Here is an 11174-nt window from a genome sequence, read left to right as displayed (position 1 = left end):
GTTTTGGAATTTAAAATTTGATTAAAAGTTTAATTTTGAAATGTTAAATTCTAAAACCCTAGTAATTTGAAAAGTTTGAATCACACCCTTATGGTTTTGTTAATGTATTAAAGTGTATAATTAAAGGTGATTTAATAAACCCATAAAGTTTTGGTTTACATTTAATTAAATTAAAAGTATAATTTTACTAAATTAAACCACCTAGTATTTTAAAAGTGTAAAATACACCCTATACTATATATAACATTAAAAGTTTAGTATTATATATGTATGAGTAAACAGTCAGTCTTACCGTTAGTAGGCCTCATTCACGAAGCTGGTCTATAAGGGGTGTTTAAGGAAATTGCCTATAAAATGGCGATTGAATGGGTATCCACTCTTACCCACCGCACTCTTAACTAGTGGAGGGTCGTTAGCCGAACGGGTAGGATAGGACAGAAACCTTCCATTATAAGTATAATGAAGTACAAAGTAACTAAATGCTTTTTTCAAATTCCCAAATCATAGTTACTTTAGGAAAATATGAAATTGTATGCTAACCCATGGAATTACACTTCGTACCCTTGTCAAACGTTAGTGGAGCGTGTGTGGTTAACCGGCACACTAATTTGGGGATGATATTGGTAGCGAAGGGTGACTCGATGTTTGTCATAGATCAATGGAGCGTGTGTGGCTAACCGGCACATTGATTAGGTGATTGTAGCATTGGGTGCACCACGTGATTCGTATGGTTATTCACACCTTGTTTGTGATCCTCGGCATCCCAGTCACAAATAGTAGGGCATAATCGAGATTAAACATGCCATTGAAAAGTTCAATGAATCTCAAAAGATCTAGGAGTTTCAATTCATTTAAAACTTAAACTTCTTTTTCGTTTTTCATGGTGGAAATTGGTAAATCGTCATTTACCTACCTTCAAATATTTTGCAACTAGATTACGACATCTTTTCTAGGTTGTAGAATATTGTGTTGGATCCTAGCCTTAATGACTCATTTGGGTGTTTTATTAAGGACTCTAATCAACTTAACTTGAATTTTCTCCCGTTTTGTAGATGTCTAACCGGTGTATTCCCGAATCCCAAGGAAAAAGTGTTCCTAATAAAAGTGAAAGCTTGATTCAAAGTGAGAGATCAATGTGGACTAGCTTAATTTCACTTCCTCCTCTTCCTCCCGTTGTTCTCCCTAGCCCTAATGATCGAAGACTTGAAAGGTTCAAGATCACCGAATCCCTATTGGAAATGGAACATCAAGATGGCAAACCCGTGTGTGCTCACATCCTAGGGATGAAATCACACATTGATAGGTTGATCATGTTGGGTGCGTCTATCTCAGATAAGTTGGCTATGGACTGGGTTCTTCAGTCACTCCCTGAATCATATGATAAGTTCATTAGAGAGTATCATATGATGAAACTTGACGCAACCCTCATTGACTTGACTTATATGCTTATTGCTGCTGAATCAGAAATGATTTGGCAAAGTAATGGAGCATATTTGTCCAATAAGTCAACCAACCATGCCTCCATGGACAATCTAGGAGAATCCACCTGTTCCTGCTGCCAAGGAAAGGGGAAATGGATACGAAGGACCTGAAGAATCTAAGAGATGGGAGAGTCGACAAGTATGGCTCTACTTCAGGTATAAAATCCACTGTCTAACTCCATTTAAATTCCTATTCTTTATTCATAATGTGATAAGATTACATTTGCATGTTTTGCAGGATTAGAGAAAAGAGAGGAAGTTTGATGGAAGAGCAAGATGAGTCTGATCACGAAGAAATGGATTTCGATCGCATGAATTCGAAGATCAGATTTTGAGCTTAGGAAGTTATGATAGATTTGTTAGGAGTATATGATTACATAGTTTTTCATTTGAATTTTGCATTGTAAAGACATGTTTTCCGCTGTTTTATGAATAAAATAAATTTTGGTTTTTATCTTATTTGTTTATCCTTGCAATGAAATATATGAAAAATTGATGTTTGTGTACTTCTATTATTAGCAAAATGGATTTGATTCTTAATTATGTTATTTGTGGAAATGTCAAAAGTTTACCAAATAGGGAGAGTTTCTCATCGCCCAAGTTTCAAGTGGACAGAAACTTGGAATCATGCAATGTGTATTGCATGATGAATGAAAAACTTTCACATTTGGGAAACTTAGACTAATTCTTTGGCAAAGTGTCAATTGAAGGACTAGGAGATCGAGTACACTAGGTCGTACGTTGATCAAGTCTACCACAAGAGTGACAAAGATATTCGTCATGATTTACTAAAGTTTAGTAAATATGGTTATACTTATAGGATTGAGTATAATTCTGAGTTAACTGAAATAGTTTCAATCAATAGCAGAATGAATAAGAAGAATCAAGAAGGCAGAAAGATAAAAGTTTCTCCATTCTAAGAAGAAAGGAGAGTACCTTTTATTGTGTTTTATGATAAGTCTTAATGATTAAGAACCATGTCTCAATTGATCCTCTAAGTGAGTCTTAGTGCAATTACATGTCTAAGAAGAGGAATCAAGAATTGTAGAAATGGTTAAATCAATAAGTCAATCATACTTCGTTCCAATATCAAGTCTTAAAGTCAAGATTGTGACATTGAGTGAAAAGTCTTAAGTAGGTTTATAACACTCATCAAATGTGGAATTTAGAAAAAGGTTTTCTTATTCTTGCACATTTAAAATTAGTAAGTTGTGATGTCTTGGATAAGACAAAGACCAACTAGGACCAATTGTATGAAGTGTTTTGTCTTGATAAGAACTACACTAACTCTTGAATATTTGCTTTGTCAAGAAATGTTTCTTGACAAGAGAATCTTATATGTCAAGGAGTCAGTGGGAGTCTTAATGGTCTTGAAAAGTTTCAAGAACAAATCAAGAATAAACCTTATCGATCATCACTAGCACACGACTTGAGGTTTACAACCTGTCGTACTGACATTATCTTGTTTTCTGTGCCATTCCAATTGAGTTAATTGTGTATGTGAGTTCTATGAGTTCTCATTTGAATGCATACTAGAGCCTTAGTCGATGGAATGTACATTGATGTGTAAGGACAAGTTACTAAACTACTTGGAAGACATGGTGGGCACTCGTGTTACCATAGGGCAAGAAATCAAGATTAAGAAAGTTCAGTCCATATGAGTTTGGATTTGTCGCAAACCTTGGTTTTGGCAAATTCACATGGATAGGAACTCATACACCATAAAATCTAAGTGTCATAAGATTCCCTCCTTCATGAAAATGACTGTGAGGAAATACTTTCACTAAGAGAGGTTTTAAGAAGATAGCGATTGTGAAAATTGTATTCTCACATTCAATTATGGTTATGGCATCCCTTTCCATAGTTCGAATTGTGAGATTTGGCAATTAGTTTGAACATTTGGAACTTAGTAACATAAATTCTAAATTGTTTAAACACACATATGAGCTATCTAAGGGAAAGGTGTAGGCTTATCGAAGCATTTGGTATTAGAAATATGAATTTCAGATATTCAATAGGCATTGTTTTCTGAAACTTCATTTGTTCTCTGAATACATGTCAAAGCTAGTGGGAGCATAAGTGTTATGCTTATATGATAGTAATCATCATGATAGTGGGAGCATAAGTGTTATGATTGTATGATTATTATGGAGAGTATTGCAAGTTAGCAATATTAATTATAGAAAAACAAAGATTCAAATTTGCAAAGTTGCATGGGTTGAAAAGTTGTTTTGCTATAATTAAGGGAGAGAATATTATACTTCGTTTCAAAATCTAAAGCTTAGATTAAGAAATTTTAATATTTTCAGTCAAAGGGTACATTGTGTGTGTTCTTAAAATTCGATTATGATTACGGCATCCTTCTTCATAGTTCGAATTATGAGAACATGACACATAAAATATTATGGCAAAAGATTAGTAAAGTATCATATCTTTATGTGAGACATTATGCATCGTGTCCCATACACTTCGGGTATAGGATCGATTGCAAATGCTATAATAATTTACCATTCTAAAATTTTTCAAATGTCTAGCGCATTAAGAGGGAAAAAGGACTAGAATGGGTTTTGACTAAAATAATTAAACAACTATCAAAGGACGATCCAAAGTTCACTAAGGATTGGTCGCTTGTGAGTAGTTGGAAGTATGGTATTGAATGGACCATATCGACATTATTATGAATAGATAAGATTCTATTAAGAATGAGTTGTCATATGGCAAATGTGGAAATGTTTCCATATTGGGAGTTGCACATTAAGAATCTATGTCTAGATTAGAAACTTTTATGCAAGAAGGATGTTCAAAGGAATGTACTTTGAATGTGAGACTTCACGTCTATAGAATTGTCTTGTAACAATTCCCGATAGAGTACTTTGTAATTTCATTGGTCAAGTCTTGGTGACTTTTGTGCTATGAATTTACGAAAGGATCGTTGCGTAAAATGTTAGAATCTAGCATATTCTAGTAGTGGCAAGAACCTTGTGTTCTTACACTAATGATAAGGATTGGGAATTGTGAAATTAGCATCATTAAAAAGTTTTTTCATTGATCTATTTCACAAAGTAAGGACCATAGGAAACATAGTATGCATGCTTTATGCATGGGATAGCTATTGTTGTAATTCGAGTAATAAGTTAATTTTCTGAAACAGTAAACGATAATAATGAGTAATCAATATGGTGGTTAAATAAAAGTGTTTTATTTACTCTCACAAGTTTGAGACCATATAGGATTAAGTATTATTGTTATGTTTCAATTTGCATGTTTTGACTCCCAGAATAACTAGGTTGTTCAAACATCCACAGTCGGTCATACGTTGGGAGTAGGTATGAATAAAGATTGTCATGAATCTGTCTGTAGATTGTCTGAAGTGTTTAGACATGGCACAAGTCTGCTGCAGAGTTCATGAGTGCTTTGATAAGATTAGAGTATTGGATTAAACCCACGCTCACTTGGATCACTTCATGGTTTTATCACGAGTGATTAGTGAGACGATAATATTGTATATTCTTGAAACCGAGACGTGTGAGTTGTTATTTGTTGGTCGGTTGCACATTGATAATAAGTAAACGCACCAGTAACTTGGTGTTATAAAACTTATTGTTGTGTGTGATTTGATCATTAAATGCAAGCGAGCCTTTGAGTCGAATTTTATCCATTCCTTTTACCCAAAGTGGGATAAAAGCGATATTTGTGGGCCTCTCGATGATTTAGTGATGACACCTAAGCGCTTGGCCAAGCCGGGACTAAGTTGATGTGTTCAATCATAGTCTGTTGTCAGTCGTCATAAATCGGAAGTCGGGAAACAGTATAGAGAGGATGATTAAAAATTCATGTCTTTTGTCTATATGATATCTTGAGAATGGAGGAATATATAATCCCTTATCTAGAGGACACGCTATTTGATAAGATCAGAGTTGACAGCGGCTTTTGAAAGCTACGATTGCTGATCAGGTTCTGAAGTCATACGGAAAATAGTTATTAGACTTATCCAAGTGGGAGACTGTTGGATTAGTGTCTAAGTCCATAACTATTTTGGTATGTACTTGACCCGATTATGAGCATGGTCCTTTTGGGTTGCCTTCACCATAGCAATATGTAGGATGAATTGAGGAGAGAAAGGTTTAAATATGATTTATTAATATATTATGAGAATAATATATTAAAGGAGAAATCATATTGTTTAATTAATATTAGTCAAGAATTAATTGATAATTAATTTTGTGGCTAAAAGAGATTAATTAAACTTAGGGGACTAGACTACAATTATTGGATAATTGAGTTATTGGGCTAAGGAATGCTAAAGGAACAAGGGGTGAACGAAATTATGATGGAAGCCCATCATATTTTCGTCCATGGCCTTATCCAGAAGGTTCCATGGGCTGCTTAGAGTTTAAGTTGTCCATTAGGGTTTTGACTGAAACCCTAGCAGCCCACACTAGTATATAAAGGACCCCTTAGGCCCCAAAAACATGTACATCACTTCCATTAGGGTTTCCAGCCGTTTTGGTGCCTCCCCTCTCTTCTCCTCTTCATCCAATTTGCTTAGTGGTGTTTGTGACTCCATTAGAGGTGCAGCATTTGAGGCACTAAGCTTTCTAAGGCCAATCCAAGCAAGGAATTGATTGTGATTGCTATATAACAATCAAAGGTAATTCTATAAACCCTAATTCAGTTTATAATATGTTAGATCTAAGTTTGTTAGTCTTGGATTCAAAGCATGTACAATAGAGAAACCTAGATCCAAGCATTAGGGTTTGTATGAGCACATAGGATTGTTCTTATGCCTAAAACCCATCAAATGTCCCCATTCTCAACACATTCTCGGATGAAGTGGAACCGGATATCTATGTGCTTACTTCTGCCATGGAAAACCGGGTTCTTCATTAAATCTAGTGAGGATTTGTTATCAACCTTCAATTCAACAGGTGGCATCTTCTATCCGGTTATCTTACTGATTAGTCTTCTAAGCCAAATTCCTTGATAGGCTGCCATGGTGGCAGCCATAACTTCTGCTTTACAGGTAGAGAGTGCCACACACCTCTGCTTTTGTGACACCCATATGATCAAGTTTTCATTCACACAGAACGCCATGCTTCCTGTGCTTCTTCGATCATTGACATCATTTGCTAGGTCACTATCCATGTACCCATTTAGTGTGTTATTTTTTTTTCCTCTCAAGTACTTCAGACCAAAATTCAATGTGCCCTTTATGTATCTTAAGATACCCTTCACTGCCTGTAGGTGATTCACAGTTGGCTTCTCCATAAATCGACTTACAATTCCCACAGCAAATGATATGTCTGGCCTGGTATGGGTTAGATACCTCAGTCCACCAACTATGCTTTGATACTCTGTGGGATTCACCAATTCATATTCATCTTCTTTCCAGAGTTTGAGCTTGTGTTCCATAGGGGTCTTTGTGGGATTACACTCTTGCATACCTGTTTTGACAAGCAAGTTTTTGGCATATGATTCCTGTTTCAGAGTAATCCCATCTCCTTTTTGGTTCACTTCAATTCCCAAGTAATGAGTCAAGAGTCCCAAATCACTCATTTCAAACTTGGTATTCATGTCCTTTTTGAACATTTGGACACTTTTAGGGCAGCTTCATGTCACAAGCAGGTCATCTACATACACTCCTACAATTAAAGACTATAAAGTATTCCCTTCATACCTCTTGGTGTAGACTGAGTACTCATGGGCATATCTTGTGAAGCCCATGTTCTTTAGGTGTCGATCAAGGCAAGCATTCCAAGCCCTAGGGGCTTGTTTGAGCCCATAAAGGGCTTTAGATAATTTGAACACCTTATGAGCTTAGCCCTTCTTCTGATAACCTTCTGGTTGGCAAACGTAGACCTCTTCTTCCAAGTTTCCATTTAAGAATGCCAAATTGACATCCAGATGGTGGACCTTCCACTCATTTGAACCTGCTAGGGCTAGGATGAGGCGAATTGTGTCAATTCTGGCCACTGGAGCAAATACCTCATCATAGACGATCCCATGCCTTTGAACGTATCCCTTTTCTACAATCCTGGCTTTGTGCTTGATAATCTTTCCACTTGGGTCCCTCTTCAGTTTGAATACCCACTTCAATCCGATAGCTTTGCGATTCTTTGGTAGATCAACCAACCTCCATGTGTTTTTTTTTCAATTGAAGCTAATTCTGCAGCCTTCGCTTCTCGCCACTCCTTTTCCTTACTAGCCTCAAGATACGATGTAGGTTCTTCATCGCTTCGTACCAGCATAAGATCTTCAGGGGTTACATGAATTTCATCTACATGAATTTCATTTGTGCTTTCGTACAAATCTGTAAGAAGCCTGAACCGCTTTGGAGCACCACCACCCGTAGAGCTAGAAGTGGTGCTGGGAGTTGCTGCCTGAGTCGATGGATCAATCGCGATGGGAGAATTGGGCGTGACAGGGGAATTTGTTGGTGTCGGACTATCCGGTGGGCTTACTTGTGGGTGACTCAGCCTGTTTGACTGCTCACTATTGACCCAAGTGGAGGGTGATCCAACTTCTTGTTCCGACCTAATTCCTTGACCTGGTGTGTCCGATGGCCATTCTCCATCATCATCATGGATGTTGCCATCAAGATCAAAGCCTTCGACAGTGAAAATTACTCCTGGTGTCGCCTTGATTTTAACACTCTTCTCCCATATCCATGTTCGATCTGCTTCGAATACGACATCACGACTCACATACAACTTCCCAGTGTCCGGGTCTACAAGCCTATAGGCTTTTGACCCTTTTTCTACACCGAGATGAACCAGGGGCATACTTCTGTCTTCAAGTTTCCTTATATGCCCTTTGACAATTTTCATATGGGCTATGCAACCAAACACCTTGAGATGTGCTATGTGGGGCTTTCTTCCCGACCACATTTCATAAGGAGTCATATCCTTCAAGGCTTTCATATGGGCTCTGTTCAAGACATAAACAGAGTATGCTACAGCTTCTCCCCATAGTGCATTTGGCACAGACATTATCTTTAAATTGCATCTTACCATCTCCAATATAGTCCGGTTACGTCTCTCTACTACTCCATTTTGTTGTGGAGAGTAGGGAAACGTGTACTGTCTCTCTAGCCCAGTTTCTTCACAGTACTTAATGAATTCCTTTGATAGGAATTCTCTTCCATGATCGGTTCTGAATACTTTTACCTTTTCCCCTGCTTCAGTCTTTACTTTTCTTTTAAAGTTCTTAAATACTTGTAGAGCCTCATCGTTAGATTTCAACAGGTATACCCACATTACCCTACTGAAATCATCAACCATCAACATGAAGTATTTGTTACCAGAGGGTGTTGAAGGGGTAACTGGCCCACATAGATCTGATGGGTTTTGAGCATTCTAACACTTCCAAAGTGTACATGCAACCCTAATAACCTTGGATCTATGTTTGTCTAATTATCAAGCAAAGTTGAATTCCAAGGTTATATTCCTATCTAGCATACATGGGGAACAATTTCTAACTTGAATGAAAGATAGAATAACTTACCTTGTTGTTGCTTATGTTCCTTGAAAGCTTGTGAGCCTAGCACCCCAAGTGTGATGCCTCAAATGCTTCACACAACACCAAATGCTCTTAGAAAAACATTGAGAGAATACACACTTCTTGAAATCGGACTAGCCCTCTAGTTTCTTATGTGTAGCCGATTTTGGTGGAGAATGGGATCCTTATATAGTGTTGACACATCTAGGGTTACACCATGTAAACCCTAATGTGTCATGACTCTTCATTTCCATGACCCATGGGTTTGTAACTCCCATGGAGCATCCTATGGGTAGAACCCAACTTGATAATCCATGGAGCCTCTTAGCCCACTATACAAGATATGAATGATTTACATAATCAACCCATATATTTAATTAGTTATCTTTTGATCACTTAATTAATTCCAAATTAATTCTTTGATCAAACTAATCAAATAATATTGTTAATATATTAGAACTTATAATATATTAATAATCTCCAAGTGTTATTCCTCTCATTTAGTCTATCCAATTGCATGGTGCCATGCAACCCAAATGGACCATGCTGGGTCGGGTCAAGTACTGACCAGAAATAGTTATGGATTTAGACACCTTATCCAACAGTCTCCCACTTGGATAAGTCTAATAACGAACCGACCGGCAATCGTAGCTCTTTCAAGGTCTCTCGGAACTGAGAAGATATTGATACGCCATTTAAGATAAGTGATCACATAATCCTCTGTTCTAGATATCAGCCGGACAAATACATGGAACAATGTCTTACTTATTGTCCAGCAGTTTGTTTCCCGATTTCCGATTTGTTTGACAAAGAACTCAATTGAACACATCAACTTAGTTCTGACCGGGCCAGGTACATAGGTCAAAACAAAATCATCGAGGGGCCCAGATATCAGCTTCTAATCCAAGAAGGAATAGATAAACTTCGACTCATATTTTTGTTCTACCACTCATTGAATTATACACAAAAGCACGTTTTATAACATTGAGTTACCAATATGTTTTCGTACAATCAATGCATAACCAACTTGTAAGTAACAAATCATATCTCTAGGTTTGAAGACTTATATGATATTACCGTCTCACGATCAATCGAGATAGAATTCCATGAAGTGATTCCAGTGAGCGTGGGTTGGGTCCAATGCTCAGAACTTATGAGCACTCATGATTGTTGTAGCCTTGTCCAACACCTTAGACCTCTGCAACCAATCATGACAGTCTTGATTCATACCTACTTCCGACATATGACCGACTGTGAAGGTTTGAATAATATGTTATACCAAACAAAATTATTCTGGAAGTCAAAACATGCAAAAGAAATATAGTAAACGATCGACAAGAGATAGCAACACTTTACTCATAAATAAAACACCTTTTATTCATCATCTAATGTCAATTACACTTTACAAATTTCGAGGTTATCTAACTACTAAATCTAATATCATCCTTCAGCCCTATGCTCCGAGCATGCTGGAGATGCTTAACCCGAGTCAGTCCCTTCGTGAGGGGATCTGCTGGGTTCTCATCCGATGATACCCTCTTTGCCACGAGGAGTCCTTCTTCTATCCGATGTCTGATAAAATGGTATTTTCTGTCGATGTGTCTGGATCTCTCCGTGATCCCTTGGTTCCTTGGCTAAGGCAACAACACTTTCACTATCACAGAAAATTTTCGCTGGCTCTTTTATAGCTGGTACAACTCCAAGGTCTCCAATGAAGTTCTTCAGCCATATCGCCTCCTTTGCCACCTCGCTAGCTGCAATATACTCTGATTCACAAGTTGAATCAGCCACTGTCTCTTGCTTGGAACTCTTCCAAGAAATTGCTCCTCCATTTAGGGTAAAGACCCAGCCCGACTGAGAGCGGAAATAATCCCTATCAGTCTGGAAGCTAGCATCACTATACCCTACAACTCTCAATTCATCACTCCCACCGAGGGTAAGGACCCAGTCCTTAGTCCTCCGTAGGTACTTGAGGATATTCTTTACCGTAGTCTAATGTGCCTTTCCAGGGTTCGCCTGATACCAGCTAACCATGCTCAGGGCAAAGGCTACATCAGGTCGAGTACACGTCATTGCATACATGATCGATCCTACAGTCGAAGCATAAGGTATTCGACTCATTTCTGCAATCTCAGTCTCAGTGCTAGGGCTTTGTGTCTTACTCAATCTGGTGTTACTCTGGATGGGTAACTCTCC

At 37.7% G+C, this 11174-nt stretch overlaps 1 pseudogene; it reads right to left on the bottom strand.

Moving 5' to 3' along the window:
* Positions 1–6419: 6419 nt before the first annotated feature.
* On the bottom strand, positions 6420–7055 carry LOC145067042 (secreted RxLR effector protein 161 pseudogene; annotated as a pseudogene).
* Between the last annotated feature and the right edge of the window lie 4119 nt (positions 7056–11174).

This window comes from Lactuca serriola, chromosome 8 (assembly GCF_051521515.1).
Source record: "Lactuca serriola cultivar US96UC23 chromosome 8, Lser_US96UC23_V15, whole genome shotgun sequence".
NCBI classification, from domain to species: domain Eukaryota; kingdom Viridiplantae; phylum Streptophyta; class Magnoliopsida; order Asterales; family Asteraceae; genus Lactuca; species Lactuca serriola.
The sequence above is the reverse complement of the archived record's forward strand: the minus strand, read 5'-3'. Positions and strand labels throughout refer to the sequence as shown.